Raw genomic sequence first — 16,544 nt, 5'->3', positions numbered from 1 at the left:
AAGACACAACTGCTCCCTTCTGTCTAACTAGCTCAAACAGTAACTGGGCATCACCCAGCATTTCTGACACTAATGGGGATCTAGTGTAAACTAACATCCACAGAAGCCAAACACAGACGAGCAAATTAGAGAGCAAAGAGCCAGGGTTGGTGCATTAAAAACCCATCTCAGTATATCATTAAGAATAAATCGCCTTGCGTAATTTATTTTTAATTGACAAAAGCTAATTTCACAATCAGAAAGGAAGTAGTAACAGTATTCGTTGACTAACCAATTAGCTAATTAAGCCACAACTTTCTCATGACTTTTTACAGCAGATAGAAAAAACTTAAACAAAACGACAGATAAAATGTTATTACATCACATGGATCACAAAAAACCTTGCATATGATGAATTCTTATTTCATAACCTAATAATTGCATTCTGAATTTTCTTACTAACAAATAAATTCCATTTCAGTTCAGTTCAATTTGATTTTATTTAATAGCACCAATTTACAACAACAGCTGCCTCAAGGCGCTTGATGATGTATTAAAGCTGTATGTACGCATGCACGTACAGTCCTGTGAAAAAGCAGTTGCTCTTTTGTGACCTCTTAGTTAATTGTATTTTAGAAGCAGTTACATGTTTCAGAACATTTTGATTTTAAACGAAGAAATGCAGTTTTAAAAATCGGATTTCATTTATTAAGGGAAAAAAGCTATCCAAACCTGCCAGACTGAAGTAAAAAAGTTGTGCCCAATCATAGATTAACTGTGATTAACCACATTTGTTGGAAAGCTCAATTTCACTAGCCACACCTAGGAGAGATTACTGTCTGACAAGGGAACCAGGCTAAAAGCCACAATCTAAAGAAACAGCTACGCAACAAAGACTTCAGTTTACTCCACAGTAAGAGTGATTATTCACAAACTTGGAGAAAACTTGGAACAGTGGTGAACCTTCCCAGGAGCGGCCGGCCTACTAAAATTACTACAAGAGCGCATGAATGACTCATCCAGGAGGTCACAAAAGAACTATGGAGAACATCTAAAGAGCTGCAGATGCCACTTGTCTCAGTTGAGGCCAGTAATCATGACACAACCACAAGAAAGACGCTATGATTTTCCCTAAGATTTTAGGAAAAATATTTTGTGAACTGATAAGACAAAAGTTACCTTTTGGAAGGTTTGAGTCCTGTTACATCTGGCATAAAACTTTCAGAAAAAGAGACATCTTACCAGCAGCACCAAACATGGTGGAGGTAGCAAGCAAGCAATTTATTTATAAAGCACTTTCAGATCAGCCCCCAGCTGAACACAAAGTGCTGTACACTTGACATGCCAGAAATGATACATTGAAAATGTTAAAAAATAAAAAAATAAAAAATAAAAATAAAAATAATATAAAATAAAATAAAAAATAAGATGATTATTAAAATGACATTTAAAATAATAGGTAGTGTGATGTCTGCAGCACTTTGCTGGACAACTTGCTGCAACTGATGGGACCATGAATTCTGTTTATTACCACAAAATCCTGAAGGAGAATTTTCCAGCCATCACTTTCTGTCCTGAAGAGCAAGTGCACTTGGGTTATGCAGCAGGACAATGATAGAAAACACACCAGCAGGTCCACCTCTGAATAGCTAAAACAAACAAACAAACAAACAAACAAACAAACAAACAAACAAACAAACAAACAAACAAACAAACAAAAAGGTTTTGGAGCGGCTTAGTTGAAGTCTGGACTTAAATCCTATTGAGATGCTTTAGGACGATCTTCAACGGACGTTTACAGGCCGTTTGAGTGTGTATGTAATCTCACACCACACATGTACAAACATAATCAGCAAAATTATCTAACGAAAGGAAGGTGAAATGAAGAGATATCCCAGGCAGCAAAGTGACTCCGAATGTGATATTTACCTATTTTCAACTTCAAGGAAAAACCTCAGATTTGTGTATTTGTTACATGTTAATTAGACTTTAAAGATTTACTGTAATATGAATGTGACAGAATCCATTTTAGAGAAAGCTTGGCAATACAGAGCTGTGGCTGAATGTGCACACTATGTGCCTGCAGACAGTAGAGATTAGGTTTAGACTAGAGGAAAAATACATCAGAATTTTCAGTGTAATTTGAAAGATTTAAATAGCAGTGTGCGGTCTCAAGCAGCAGACGTATGGCCTTAGGGTACTGGTGTGGAGGGATTCTCATTTATAGCTGGACAGCAGGAAGAGAAGAGGCTGTTGAAGAGGTAATGTGAGAGTTCAAATGTGGCCATTTCAAACCCACTTAATGGTCGAAACCTCTCCCATGGTTTGTGCTCTGGTTCCATTTATGAGAGCTTCACTAAACCTGAGAGCCACTCTGAGTCTTTTACCAAGAAAGTGATTGTGAGATAGCGATCTACTAGTAAAGGCAGTGGAGTAAAATGGATAAAATAACTGTATAAATCCCATTCTAGTAAGTCCAATTTTCTATTTTAGTTTTAGGAAATACACTGCTGGTTACATATCCAGAATTGAAATCAGTAAAATACAAACCATGTATACATTTACCCATAAAACAAACATATTGATAGTGTAAATGCATGCTAAATGATCTGTTAAGGATTTACGACTGATTGCAACAGGACACTCTTTTCTAGACATTTAAAAACAAAGGTTAGGTGTGTATGTGAAGGTGTTAGATGTGGTTGTGGTGGTCAGCAGTGACTGCTGTTGTCATGATAGTCACAGGACAGTTCAAACGTTTAATTCACAAACTCTGGTTTGAATAAGAAAGTCAATATACCTGCAGTTTCAGTGAGTCAACTGAGGAGCACAGTCTCTGGCTCCCTTGAGACAATGAAGCTGGAAGGGTGAATTACATAGTTCAAAGTCCAAACTGAAGTAAATCCATGAGATGAGGGTCTGACAAAGGCAGCAAACTGAAGGGACGCACAATCAGGGATTCCTGGGAGATGAGAGTGTGAATCACCCGGAAAACAACAATTCTGAATATTTAGACTTACAAGCCCTAAATTACCACAAAGCCAAGCTGAACAGCCTGACAACGAGTAGCTCAAAAGCCAGTTAGGCAGTTACAGGCAATGACACACAGGTGTGATGATGCAGCTGCTGCAGCCCTCGATCACACCTGCTCTCAAAGCCCAATCACACAAAGACCTGGGAGCAGAAGAGAGAGAGAAAGCGAGAGCAAAATTAGAGGGGCGGTGTACAGGGCTCCAGGTAACCATGGCACCTGTCAATTACTGCACAGTAAAGAACAACAGGACATGAGAAAGTGACTGGAGGAGATTTTTAAATAAACAAATGTGTTTCTTGTTTGGCCGACATTTTCAACTTTCTCTCATTGCCTCCACCACCAAAACACCAAGATGCTAACAATGGGAAATATATAGGTTAATACTATTTATATTACACTGTCATATTATTTATGTTTTGTGAAAAAAACAACATGAAATTCTGAATATTTTTGGATGCAAACCTGTCATGGAATATGTATAAACACTGCATCCATAGCATTTTTGCAAAACATCATAGCAAAAATAGGGAGACATCAAGCGATGATGAGCTTGGTTGGTTGTTTCCAAACAACAGCTCAGCAGCAAGGAGATTTTCATCGTGTCAGTAGGGGGGGGGCTTGAGCTCCTGTTGGCAGAGTTGGGACCACATCTATGGAGGCAGAGGAAAAATTTTAAAGAGCCGATTGACCCAGAGCAGCGTCTAGCTGTGTGTCTGAGGTAAAGCAGTATTATTTTACAATTTTCATATCACTGTATATTCAGTATCTGTGTTCATTTTGAGCTACCAAAAAACCCATGCAAAATTCTCCTGTGAAATGACACAGTAATTTTCAACTAACAAAATATTTGCGAGAATTTTACATTCTCAACATTTAGAGGCCTAAACTGATGCTTCTAAACGGGGCTTCAAAAACTAGTGGGTGATGTCACAGTCTATGTTATCTATGAGTATCATCGCATTTTTATGCTGGTACAAGCCAATAATAAATGAAACAAATTATGAACTCATAAAAAAGTAAAAAGTATTCATAAAAATATAAAAGCTGAATTAAAAGTACAAAGAAAGTTTCATTTATTAATTCAATTGTCCAGTTTGTGGTAACAGACTAAGTTAAAGCATGTTATCTATCTATACTATATCTATAGGCATTACGGCTAAAGTGCTAGCAAATTCTGTTTTCTTCATTCAGCAGACAAAGAGCAACAGAAATATTCATTTGAAAGATATGTTTCATCTGATTATATCATTGGAAGTCCAATTCTTGTCTTACTAATTATCGAAAAAATATAAATGCCAAAGTCATAAAACCAAAGTAATTTAACTGAAAAATGATAAAATGCTCAACAAAACTGTGAGGAACGGATTTAGGTGCTAATTCTCAGAGTTTCAGTATATTTTAACACTGGCCAGACTAGCTTTAAATTTCTTTGTGTCATAAGGTGTGAAAAACATTCATGTGAAATTCCTGTCAGTTATAGTGAGTGTGCTGCATAAATGAATGCATGTGTGGCACCATGTTGACATAAACTTTCAGGAAGTTGGTCCTCTTTACTACGGTGGCCCTGAGAGGCCAAAGTGACTGCAACTTAAGGAAACACCAGCAATAAGAAAAACGCTGCAAAAGCACACAAAACACAACGGAAATAGGAAACATGACAACGGAAATAGGAAAAAACACAAGGGAAGTGTTTCTGGGGAGACAATAACCGGACAGACCAGTTGCAGGAACCCAAAACATGGTAGGCGTGTTTTATCATATAACGCTGATGATGGATTTTTAGTCTAACACGCTTACCTCTCATCTTTTCTTTCCTCACAAAACCGATAGATCCTCCACTTCTTTTAAGTGTCTCCCAGCGCAATTCTTAGCATATTTTGGTTCCTGCAGCTGGTCCGTCGGGTTATTGTCTCCCCAGAAACACTTCCCTTGTGCTTTTGGAAATCTCTTTTTTCCTATTTCCGTTGTGTTTTGTGTGCTTTTGCAGCATTTTTCTTATTGCTGGTGTTTTCTTAAGTTGCAGTCTGTTTGGCCTCTCAGGGCCACCGTACTTTACAGTATCCTCAGGATCATTGTCAGTTAGTTTAGAATTTGATTAATTACTTCCCAAAAGTGTTTTAACAACTCTTACAGCAGTGTTGGAAACACGCTATTTTCAATCACAGACTTTCACTTTGGGGATATATAAATGATCTGACTATTTTCTCAGCTCCTAAGAAATGCCATTTATCTTCTGACTGTGTTGCACTTTCCGAGGATTCCAAGTTATACTGTCATAACGTAAATAGTCATTTATATTATTCCTTAAAACCTCATTTAAACATTTAAAATAAGCTAAAAAGGTTGAGAAAGAAATATAATTACACAACATATTCTGTTTTCCCATGAATCAAACTGACCTTATGTTAACAACATTTTTGATAAATTTGACTTTCAGTCCCAAACAAGCAGCCATAAATTCACGGAGTGAATTTCAAGAGAAGGTTGAAGGAGGTCAGGCACGGTGATTAATGTATCTCTCCACACCAGCACCTCAGCTGAGGCTCGCCTTTTAGACAACATAGTAGCGGGGTGAGGTAGAGATGGAGATGGGTGTCATTCTTACACGTATTAGGCAAACACAGCCCTGCAAATGTTTACGCTCTCCTGCAAATGGTTTACCAGACAGGACAGGTGCTATGTGGAAGCTTAAACAGGTTGCAGTGCTGCCGCATAAACTGTTTGGATCTCTAAAGCCTGAGTGCCTGCTGTACTGTGCTCGGGAGTTGGAGATCTGGTCTTTTTTCAGGTAAAGAGTACAAACATTTCTTAGTAAGGAGGCAGCGTAGTGTTAGGATGCTTTAAAGACACTTATTTAAAAGCCCTGAGGCAGAAAATTACAGATATATGTGAATACAGCACATAACCTGTTAAGTCATGTGCTCATTAACTGAATATAATTATTTTTATATTACTTTTCATATACTGTATCGGTTGTGATACTTTAATGCAGGGAATATTTGAAATATTACCTATGTTAAATATTATGTATTTGAAGTACTCAGCTTGTAAATGTCCAAACGCATGTACAAAACATGTGCACACATCCTCCTTGCATTTACATTCTTGCTAATCCAGAGTAATGGCTGGGCAGAGAGGCATAGATGGTGGGAGCAAATGGTAGCTCTCAACTGGAAAAACAAATAGGCTGAGGCTGCAGCAAAAGAGCCCGCTGTAGCCCGGGGATGCTCTGGAACATCCTGTCTATGGGTTTGCCTGGGTCAACACTCCACACAGCTACAGGCACTGCATCATTTGGTAGCCGGAAAACAGCATTAGAACCGCATCAAGGTAATAGCCAACCCCGACGGTCAAGTTCGCACAAAAAGGAAGTTTTTGATCTGATTCTAGTCTCAGAAACCCATTTGTTCATTATTTCTTTTACTTATATGAGCCAGAAGCAAAGTAATCACTTTTATTTTAAAGAAAACTGTTTGGTGTAGATAGAGCTATATTGGTATATATTAATAATTAGTGGAAAATCTGGTGTGTTTCACTGTTATTATTTTGAAAAGAAAAAATGCAAACATGCAGGAAGACCCTTAAAATAAAATTATGAACCTTTTTTTCTTTCTTTCAATTATATTTAACCAACCAGTTCACCAAAATGATTAAGTCTTGCTATACAGTTTCACCCCAAAATTAATACATTATATTCTATCCATCATTCTTACATCCATCTTCTTCTGCTTATCCAGGGGCAGCAGCTTAAGCAGAGAAGCCCAGACCACCCTCTCCCCAGCCACCATCTCCAGCTTGTCCAGAGGAACACCAAGGCATTCTGAGAGATATAATCTCTCTAGCGTGTCCTGGCTCTTCCCCTGGGGCCTCACCCAGGAGGCATCCTTGTAGGATGCCCGAACTACCTCAGCTGGCTCCTTTGGATGTGGAGAAGTAGCGGCTCTACTCTGAGCCCCTCGAGGATGGCTAAACTCCTCACCTTATTGCTAAGGGAGAGGCCAGCTACCCTTCGGAGAAAGCTCATATCCGCAGCTTATATCCACACTCTTTTTCTGTTATCACCACTCAAAGCTCCCCTCACTTAAACTCCTCCACTTGGGGCAGGTAACTCGGCCCTGACCTGGAGTGGACATCACCCTTTTACGGCTGTGGACGATGGCATCAGACTTGGAGGTGCTGATTCTAGTTTTTTTCACACTTGGCTGTGAACCACTACAGTGTGAGCTGGAGGCCACCACCTGATGAAGCCAACAGAAACATATCATACATGAAAAGCAGAGATGAGATTCTGTGACCAACCAATTAGAAGGCACCTGGCTACGCCTATAAATTCTTTCCATAATAAGCATGAATAGAATCAGTGTGTGTTTTGGGAAAGGGCATCTTTGAGCAGTGACCTAACCTAAACGAATTCTCCTGATTTTACCCTAAGTTCCCATGTGAAAATGGCTTACCACTTAGCAGAGTACTGGCCCTTTAAGTGCTTGTGTTTTGGTCCTAGTATAGAAACATGCAGCGCATAATTTCAGTTGTTGAGTTTCATTGGAATGAGCTAATGAAGATGAATGACTAAGCTAACAGAGAAATCCTTGACTTAGGTAGTCATGACACCACATTTCCTGTTCTGACTCATTACCTGTTACACACGGAGTAAGTAAATATAAGGCCGAGGATACTGTAGGAGGAACAAGGGGGATCTAAATATACATCTCAGATCAGCTGGTACTTTTCCTACACTGATGGAAACTGATGGTTTCTGTTTTCTCTAACAGTGCTAGCTTACTTAATAGCTCATGGACAGATTTGTTTTTTCTAATAGCTGAAGGCGCTTTTCAATAGTAGCCAGGATCCTGCGGTGGGACATAATATTGGCCATTGACGCTGTTAACAGGTCTGTGACACAGGACTCAACCCTCTAATTCCTTTTCAGCAGCTCTATATGTCCTTGAGCTGGCAAAATGAAAAATGCCTGTTATTTCTTCATATCATCTTCTCCCTCCCCAATCCCCCATAGATTCATACATTTACTGTTCACACATGCTCTGTTAGTAATATATGTTTTTGTCAGCGCCCCCATGCTCGAGATGAAAGGAGAGATTAGCTCTGGTTTAGGAAAACAGAGAGAAGGAGGGTTTTGGGAAGGTTGTCAGCTCTGTACTTCAAAGATTTATCATCCATTTACATTCTCCCAAAACACAGTCTCAGCACCAGACTCTAAACAAAAAGCAAAGAGTCCTTAAATAAAACCTCACACTGTGGCATTCACAATAGAACTTTACCACTATTAATTACTCGTGCTCATGCATGAATTAATGCATACACTTGGATATGTTTTTATGAGCAAGTTATTTAGAAAGAAAGTTGTAGATTAAAAATCATTAAGGATTATTTATTAGCAGAGTAAATATTGTAATCAGACATGTTTATTCATGAGTGTAGTTTATATTTAGAAGAGGGTTCATAAAAAGTTGTTGACATGGAGACATGGAGTGATAACTAGGACATATTCAGGCCGGTGAAAGCTTTAGTTTGGGTAAGAAGAGGCCTCCATGTGGAATATTAAATAAAAAATTACATAACCTCTGATACTAGTAGTTAGTTCTCTACATTTCTGAGATTGGTTATCTGTTTTGTGTATTTGCCAGAAAATATCTTTCACATACTTTTGCACTCTTAGACTGCATTCTGTTTTGCTCCAGCCGGGAGATAACGATCAAATAATTAATATTTTAAACGTTTATCTGCTTCTCATGGCAGCTTTATGTACACACACTCAACATTGCCGGACACTTCTTGGCCCGCTGTTTCAGTGCAGAAATGTTCCTCTGTTTTGTTTGTTCTGTAAGCTGAGGCCAGACCTAACAGCACTCATAGCAAAGCTTGGAGATGCAACTCAATGCTGCTTCTGGAGGAGAATGTCAAACACATGAAGCAAACAAGTCATTAAGGTATAATTGATTCAATGCAGCTGCAAGGTCACTGTGGTCAGATCTGAGCTATAATGATAATTATTTGTTGTATTTCAAGTTCTATGAATGCAAGTATCAATCTATTCAGTGCTGGCTTTAAGTGCTAAGGAGCTAAAATGTGCTGTGGGTTTTTCCATTTCTTTGCGCATTGCATCTCGTACCACTTACACACTTATTGGCAAATCCCAGGGTGTGAGTCAGAGTCTAAGAAATATTTAGTGATAACCAGTCAACTTTGTTAGTACCCCTGAAAAAGACAGTACCTCCCCCCTTTTTGTCAGGGGCACTGACAAAAGAAAGGGGTTGACTGGTGATAACCAGTTGAATGGTAGTAGACACAAGACAGTACCCCTTTTCAACCCACAATCAATCTCACAATCCCTCAATCACTCATGTTTTGAAGTATGGCAAGAGTTCCCAGTGAAATTTAAGAGTTCAGGCTTTTTCACACTTATAGTTCATTTACTCTTGTAATTGATGAGTTTATAAACTTAGCTTTCCCCGTCATTTGGTTTGTTTTCACAAAGAGAAAAATCCAATTCAACTTCAAGCGAACCATAAATGAGTCGCTCTGGAGTTTGTTTGGAACTGTACCACGACCTCCTCCTCCAACGAGAACTGCTGTTCTTATAGGTTCCAAAATAATTCATTTTTTTTTAAAATAATCCATCCACCGAGGTCGTGCTAAAAAAGTAGTTGGTTTAAAGATGTTTGGCTGAAATGGATAAAAGTGACTGAAATTAATTCCCTCCATAATGTGGCTGGGCATTAGAGCTGGGATGAGGAGCTTGGACATTCAGAGGGAGTTTGGAATTGAGCCGCTGCCCTTCGCCTCAAATGGAGCCAGGTGAGATGGTTTGGACTGAGAGACTCACTCAACCAGCTTTGGTTAAGCAAACAAGAAAAGGGATCGATGAATGGAAATCTGTAAGTAACTCTGAGACTCATAGCGTCACAAAACAACCAACGTCTATTTTGATTAGAGCCACTAAAAGTCCCTGACTTCATAAGTGAACATATTCTGATCAACATATAGCATTTGAGTAACATTCACGCTACTGTATCAATCCAACAAATAGTATATACACAGGGCCTTTAAATATTAAAGCTAATAATTACCACCATCCTTGCTTGTGTGGCTGATAAACTCCAGAACTTGTCAACCTCAGTGGGTTTAGCGTGGAGAGTGATGGTGAAGTGTCAGCCTGGAGTCCAGTTTAACAGTGAGAGAGACCAGAAACTCTGTCAAACATGGGAATCAGAGAGGGGTAACTAAAATGTCGAAGGAACGCATCCAAGCCTTGGATGCTGGTGCAGGGAGAAAGTGACACCTAATATTTGATGTGTAGAGTTTACAGAATTAGTTTTTAATTAGTCTGGCAGTGCTAGAATTAATTATCTACCTACCTACCTACCAACGTAAAATGCCACCTCAACATGCTTTTATTGTAAGGTAAAGACCCTGCAAGAATTTTAAGAAAATCCCAACAACGACCCCTTAAGAGCAAGCATCTGGCAACAGGAAAGGAAAAACACTCTTTTTTTACAGGAAGAAATCTCAGTCAGATCCAGGCTCAGGGACAGGCGAGCCAAAGATTATTAATAACTAATGATTAAATGCAACATGGTGTAAAAGATGGAGTGAAAACAGGTGACTGAAAAATGGCAAAGCCCCAGCAACCTATGCTTATTGCAGGATAACTAGGGGAGGTTCAGGGTCACCTGATCCAGCTTTTATCATAAGCTTTATCAAAAGGAATGTTTTAAGCCTAATCTTACAAGGGGAGGGAATCCAAACTGGGAGCAGAAGAGGGGCCTGGAAGCTGGAGGCTCTACCTCCCATTCTACTTATAAACACTCTGGGAACCACAAATAAGTCTGCAGTCCGAGATCAAAGTGCTCTGTTGTTTTGTGAGTTCTTTAAGATAAGATGGGACCTGATTATTCAAGATCCTGTTGGTGGTATTAATTCTCCAGTTGGATGCCAATAAACGACTGGGGGGAAAAAATGCTACAAGAGAATAATGGCCATTGAAAGAGATATCAAAACTGTTTCAATACCAAATTGTCACAACAAACATGACACTGAATGCTCAAAACCTTTATTGTGGTTCTTTTCTATATTTGTTCGCATACTTTAACTTCACATAAAACAGACTGATGAAAAAGCACAACCCAAATTACTATTTTAATGAAATGTTGTTGTGAGTACAATAAATGTGAGTGGAATTTTGTTTGTGATGAAATGTGACTGTGCCGCAATTCCTTTACAAAAGAAGCTTCTGGTTACTTAGCTGTCAGCAGTGTTGATAGGACTATATTTCTAACAGAAAGTACTTCCAACAAAACCCTTTTACAGTGAGGTTTGCGGATCATCCAGGAGAACAAAGATATTTCTCCGGAAAGGCAAATGGAAACTGAATTTGAGAAATGCAATTTTTCAGTGCTGTTAGTCTCACTAACAATATTCCACACTCCTCTTTGTTCTGGCATGGAGGCAGTCATACACAAATTACAACTTTGTAAAAGAGGGGATTAGTGAAGTTTTGACCTCAGTGTCAGAATATTTGTCATGTCAGTTGTGTTTTGGCTAGATCCTTGTAGAAAACATGAAACCCTCGATCCAAAGACTTGAAGTTTGCATCCAGACTTTTGTCTGTATAAAGAAACACTTTTGTTGTGTTTAAGGAAAGCTGATTCTTTAGATATAAATACAATTAAAATAGATGAACTGCATTAACCCTTTGAGGTCTAAGTCATTATTGGTGACAGCCTCAACTCTAACCATGATGTAACAAACCTTTTGGGTTATAGCACCACTAGGGGGGGAGTCTCCTAGGGAGTGTGTGAGTATAGCGTGGCAGCCATTACATGCTGCTCGTGTTCTGTTCTCAGGATAGACCTCACCATTGTAACGGCCTGGCACCGGCGACTACCGATCCCCGCACATGTATGTACGGACAGTGTAGAGCCGTGGAGACCTGGCTTGTATGGTCTGATGTTGCTGACAAGAAATAAAGGTCTGTTGTTTAATTTAACTGACTGGCTCCGTGTTATCCGGCTAACCTCCACACCACAGGCCCGCTGGACCGGCTAGCCGCTCCTTCCTCGCCAGACTGCCGTTACAAAGATCTTAACTGACCTTGATTAGAATATGTCTTTTTCTGTTTTCATTACACTGTTCTCCTGAGTCTTGTCAATAGTAACACATCGAAAACTTCACATTTTCAAAATCTTCAAAACTTAATTTTTTCTCCACTTTTTCTCCTCTTTTTTTCTTTCTTATAAATATGGGGCCTAGTATTCAAAGAACCTTTGCATGAGATAAAAGATTTTAAATCAAATTCTAGATTTAACAGTGAGCCAATTAAGAGACGTAAATGTGATCTTTTTTTATAGTCCCTGTTAATACACTTTTGGATTAACTGAAGCCTTTTCAGGCAACCTGATAATAATGAATTACAATAGTCCAACCAAGAAGTAACAAATGCTGGAACTACTTTTTTACCATCACTTTGAGACAGGATGTTTCTAATTTTAGAAATATTGTTCAAATGGAAGAAACCAGTGTTACATATTTGTTTAATGTGACCATAAAACCTCTCTCCAGAAGGTATTTGCCTTGTCTAGCTGCAATTTTTTGTCAGTTTTGGAGCAAGGACTCCTTTTGTGTGTGACATCCTCTCAGTCTATGGCAATATAAAACTGGCTTCACTGTGGACAGTCACACTAGTGTTCCAGCAGTTTTCAAATTGTTTTAACCAATTTCCTTTTATCTGGGGGTGATTGTTTGGAGCCTTTTTTAGACCTTGGTAGTGACTTGTGCTAAAACAGTTTGAAATGCAACATCTTATATGTTCTCCATTAAACTGCACTGAGATGCCTGCAAAAAATGCGCAATGAACAGCGTTGACAGAAATCAACACACATTCTACATCCCTTCAGAATTCCCAAACATAAACACTATCAATTTTCTCCCTGTTCTCGGCCTGAGTCCAAAGTCCATGCTCAAGATATGTTTGTATCGTTTCTCCGATCCTGCCCAGATTTGGCCACAAGTGTCTTCCACTTAGAAACAGGAAAACTGCTTCTTTTTCTTTCTCTCATCCTTCTTACTAGACTCAGTTTGTCCCAGAGCATGACCCCGACTATAGATGTGACTAAGGACGTGTCTACTCGCAGGAATCCCTCCATTTAGACTGGTCGGTGGAGCTGAGCTCTGCTTTCTTGTAGAAGGATTACAGATCCTGTGAAGAGCTCCTTCCCATTACATAATGACAGAAGATAAGATCCCACACCAGCAGCCACGTTAAAGGAGATGATGTGCAGACCTGTAGTGGTTTCATATATCAGTGTTTAACCCTCTCAAACGCTCCTTTGCTGCTGCACTGAATTAGCCATGTCAATTTAGTTAAGAGCAGCATTTCTTCGTGCTCTCGTCTTTCACACCTTACTGCTCGAGTGGAAAATTCCTGTTTCCAAACAAAAACTTCACAGGATGCCGTGAGGGCTTAACATCAACTGACAGATTTCTCCCATGGCATCACTTAAAGGTCAGCCGCACTCAGTTTGTTTATTTCACGCAGCTCTGAAACTCTCCATGATGACATCTGTTTTGGTTATATCAGGGGCCACAGTGCCCCCTAATGTACTGCAGACAAAACAGAATGCATTGTCTGATAAAAAAGATTTCAGTTGGGTTAATATAGCGACTGAATGCAGAATATAGTTTCCTTGCAGAGCATGATTTTATTCCTAAATCATAAAATTGGTGACCTAAAATAGATTAGCTGGTAAGAAAAGAATTACATTTCAGAATTAATTACCAATGTAGTCACTGGTATTATACGGTGTATATGTATATGGTAGCTTGTATTTGAATTTTGAATTTTAAAGCACTGGGAATATTTTTGCTCTAGGACTGCGTGCCGAGCACATAACTGAAGAAAAACAACAATAATTAGTCATAAATTACTTTCCCTTTTATTCTTACTTTGAACAGTCTGTAAATGCCAAAACGATTTTATTTTTTGCCTTTAAAACAAAAAAAGAAAAGAAAAAGATTACCTTCTTCTGAATACAAAACAGGAGGGCATGATATTTTGGGTAAACCTTTAATTTGAAATGTAGATTCACTGTGTGAGTATGAGCTTCACCATATGCTGGTTTCCAACCCTCTGCTAAAAACTCAGCAGAATCAGCTTTTTCTAAATATTTGCTGCAGCCATTTAGCTAATATCATGAACTCTCTGAACATTTCATGCACTTCTGTCAATTGCCACTATTTATAAGAGATGATGGTGATATTTTTATTATGTTATTTTTATGTGCTTTTAAATAAAATAAAATAAAAAACCCATTCAGAATAAATTTATGGCTCAGATATTGTGACATGATCCCATGGAACATATATATTTTGAAATAATTTAAAGGTTTTGAGTCTGTAGAATTTGTTTTTTCCAGTAAGAAACACACACATGCTGACGCCATATACTGATGAGATGTGCGGGGCTGTATTGAAACTGATTGGATAAAATATTTTTTTGCGTTCTACCATAATTTCTCTCATATTCATGACAATTGCATCTTTTTTCTTTTTTTTTTTTTAAACTCGTTCGTTCAGTTGATCATAGTTGTTTGTAGAGACTTCCTGCAGCTATGCTTTGTATATTCCACCAGTCTTTCATGCCTCATGGGTAAAAGTATTTTCACATTGGAAACACTTGTACATTCTTGAATATAGCTTTTCTTCCTCCTCCAGATGCATTTAAGGAGTTGAAGTGATTCTGACATGGATTTTGTAGCCACGGCAGGAAAAATAAGATGAAAAACATAAAACATTCTCTACAAGGGATCCAGATCAACATTTTGCTGAACAAATAAGCAATTTTAGCAAATAGATGGATAAAGGAACCTTCTGCTGGGAAACTGAAATGCATTTTTTCTGTGTATCTCTGTTTTTACTGTTTACCTTCTTTTTTTATTGCCCATTTAGTATCTAAGACCAACAAGTCAATGTGGGCGGAAAAAACACAAGTAAAAAACATAAGTGATGCAACTTAAACAGTCCACCAAAAAACCCTATTTCTGTTTGGATGGTGATGTCACCTGAAGGGGGCAGTGTTACCCCACACACTGGCTCTGGACTGTAGAGCCGCAGTGTGTAGCTGTAACATCCTCAAATCTCGGCATGTGTGTCACCACCGCATGTAACGTCACTTCATCAGTCCTATAAAAATAGAATGATCTATAACCCGGCCCTTATTTTTTTAACATTTAAATTGCCCACACTCGATTATGTCCCAATTATCCAGTTTAATGAGTAATTATACGCTGCTTCTGAAAGTTATCAAAGGTAATATCTTCAGCACCACACACAGTCTGTGAGTTTATGTGTCTGTGAATTTAATTGTAGTCATTACAATTAGCAGCAAAGAACACATCTTGAGGACTTCTAAAATAGACTTGATGACTAAATAAACATACATACAGTAAAGTGAATAGCAGATTAGAACGAAAGGTATTAAGTAGTGTGTGTGTGTGTGTAAAGTAAATTAATAGTCACATGCAAGATCTATGAATATAAGAAGGTCAGACCCCTAATATAGAGTTGAGGGTTAACACTTGATGAATAAACTGAGCTTGAGGTATGATGTGCCTGAAGAGGTGTTAACATATTGGCCTGGAGGCACAATTACTTGATCTCTGTGTGGTGGCAGGAAGTGTGACAAAAAGTATTCTTCTGGTTTATTAGCGTAGAAGAGTTCACAGTTATTTTTACTTATTCTGGATTTTGGAAGAGAGTCCAGCACACACTTGATTAGTGTACAGAAATCAGTGCTGCTTTTGCTTCAAGATGGAAATTAAAACTCAGCACTTGAGAGCTAAACAACAGAAAGACCTTCTAACTGAAGGTCAGGTGCAAAAGTTTAGGAGAAAAGGCTGGAATCTTATTCAACCTGAGAAAGAGCTGCAAAAAGATGAAAGTCAGATTAAGACCAATAAGGTGTAAAGAAAAACAAATTATGGTGAATTATGGGTAGAATGGATCAATGTATTTGATCTCACCAAAACAAATATGTGCATATAATCATGTCTTACTTTCAGCCTTCTTAGTCAGATGTGATTTAATGGGGCTTGTCATAGAAAACATTTCTCACACATAAATATTAACAATTGCTGAATTTCATTTTGTATTGTGTTTCAGACTGTATATAAAAGATGGACACACGGAAGCTAACAAGTGAAGTCAGTGCAGACTTTACTGCTGCATCCTTTGTCATCTCCAACGGAGGCCATCGCCGAAAAACAACAACACTTTTGTTAACAGTTGTTTACATGTCTCGGATGAAAAAGTAAGGTTATATCATTAATTGCGATCATTAGTGTTTACAGAAATGAGAAAAAACCAGGGGTTATTCATTGGCTAGTATCTTCTTATTCACAAGGTGACTTCACAACCCATCAACATTGGCTACATCCATCATTTACTTGTATATGAATATAGTCATATAGTCTTTTTTCATAGTTTAAAACCTGAAGCTGGATTTAATCAGTTTTGA

The sequence above is a fragment of the Haplochromis burtoni genome, unplaced genomic scaffold, assembly GCF_018398535.1.
Source record: "Haplochromis burtoni strain Fernald_Lab_line unplaced genomic scaffold, NCSU_Asbu1 Contig_71, whole genome shotgun sequence".
Lineage (NCBI taxonomy): Eukaryota > Metazoa > Chordata > Actinopteri > Cichliformes > Cichlidae > Haplochromis > Haplochromis burtoni.
This window is presented reverse-complemented; position numbering follows the sequence as displayed.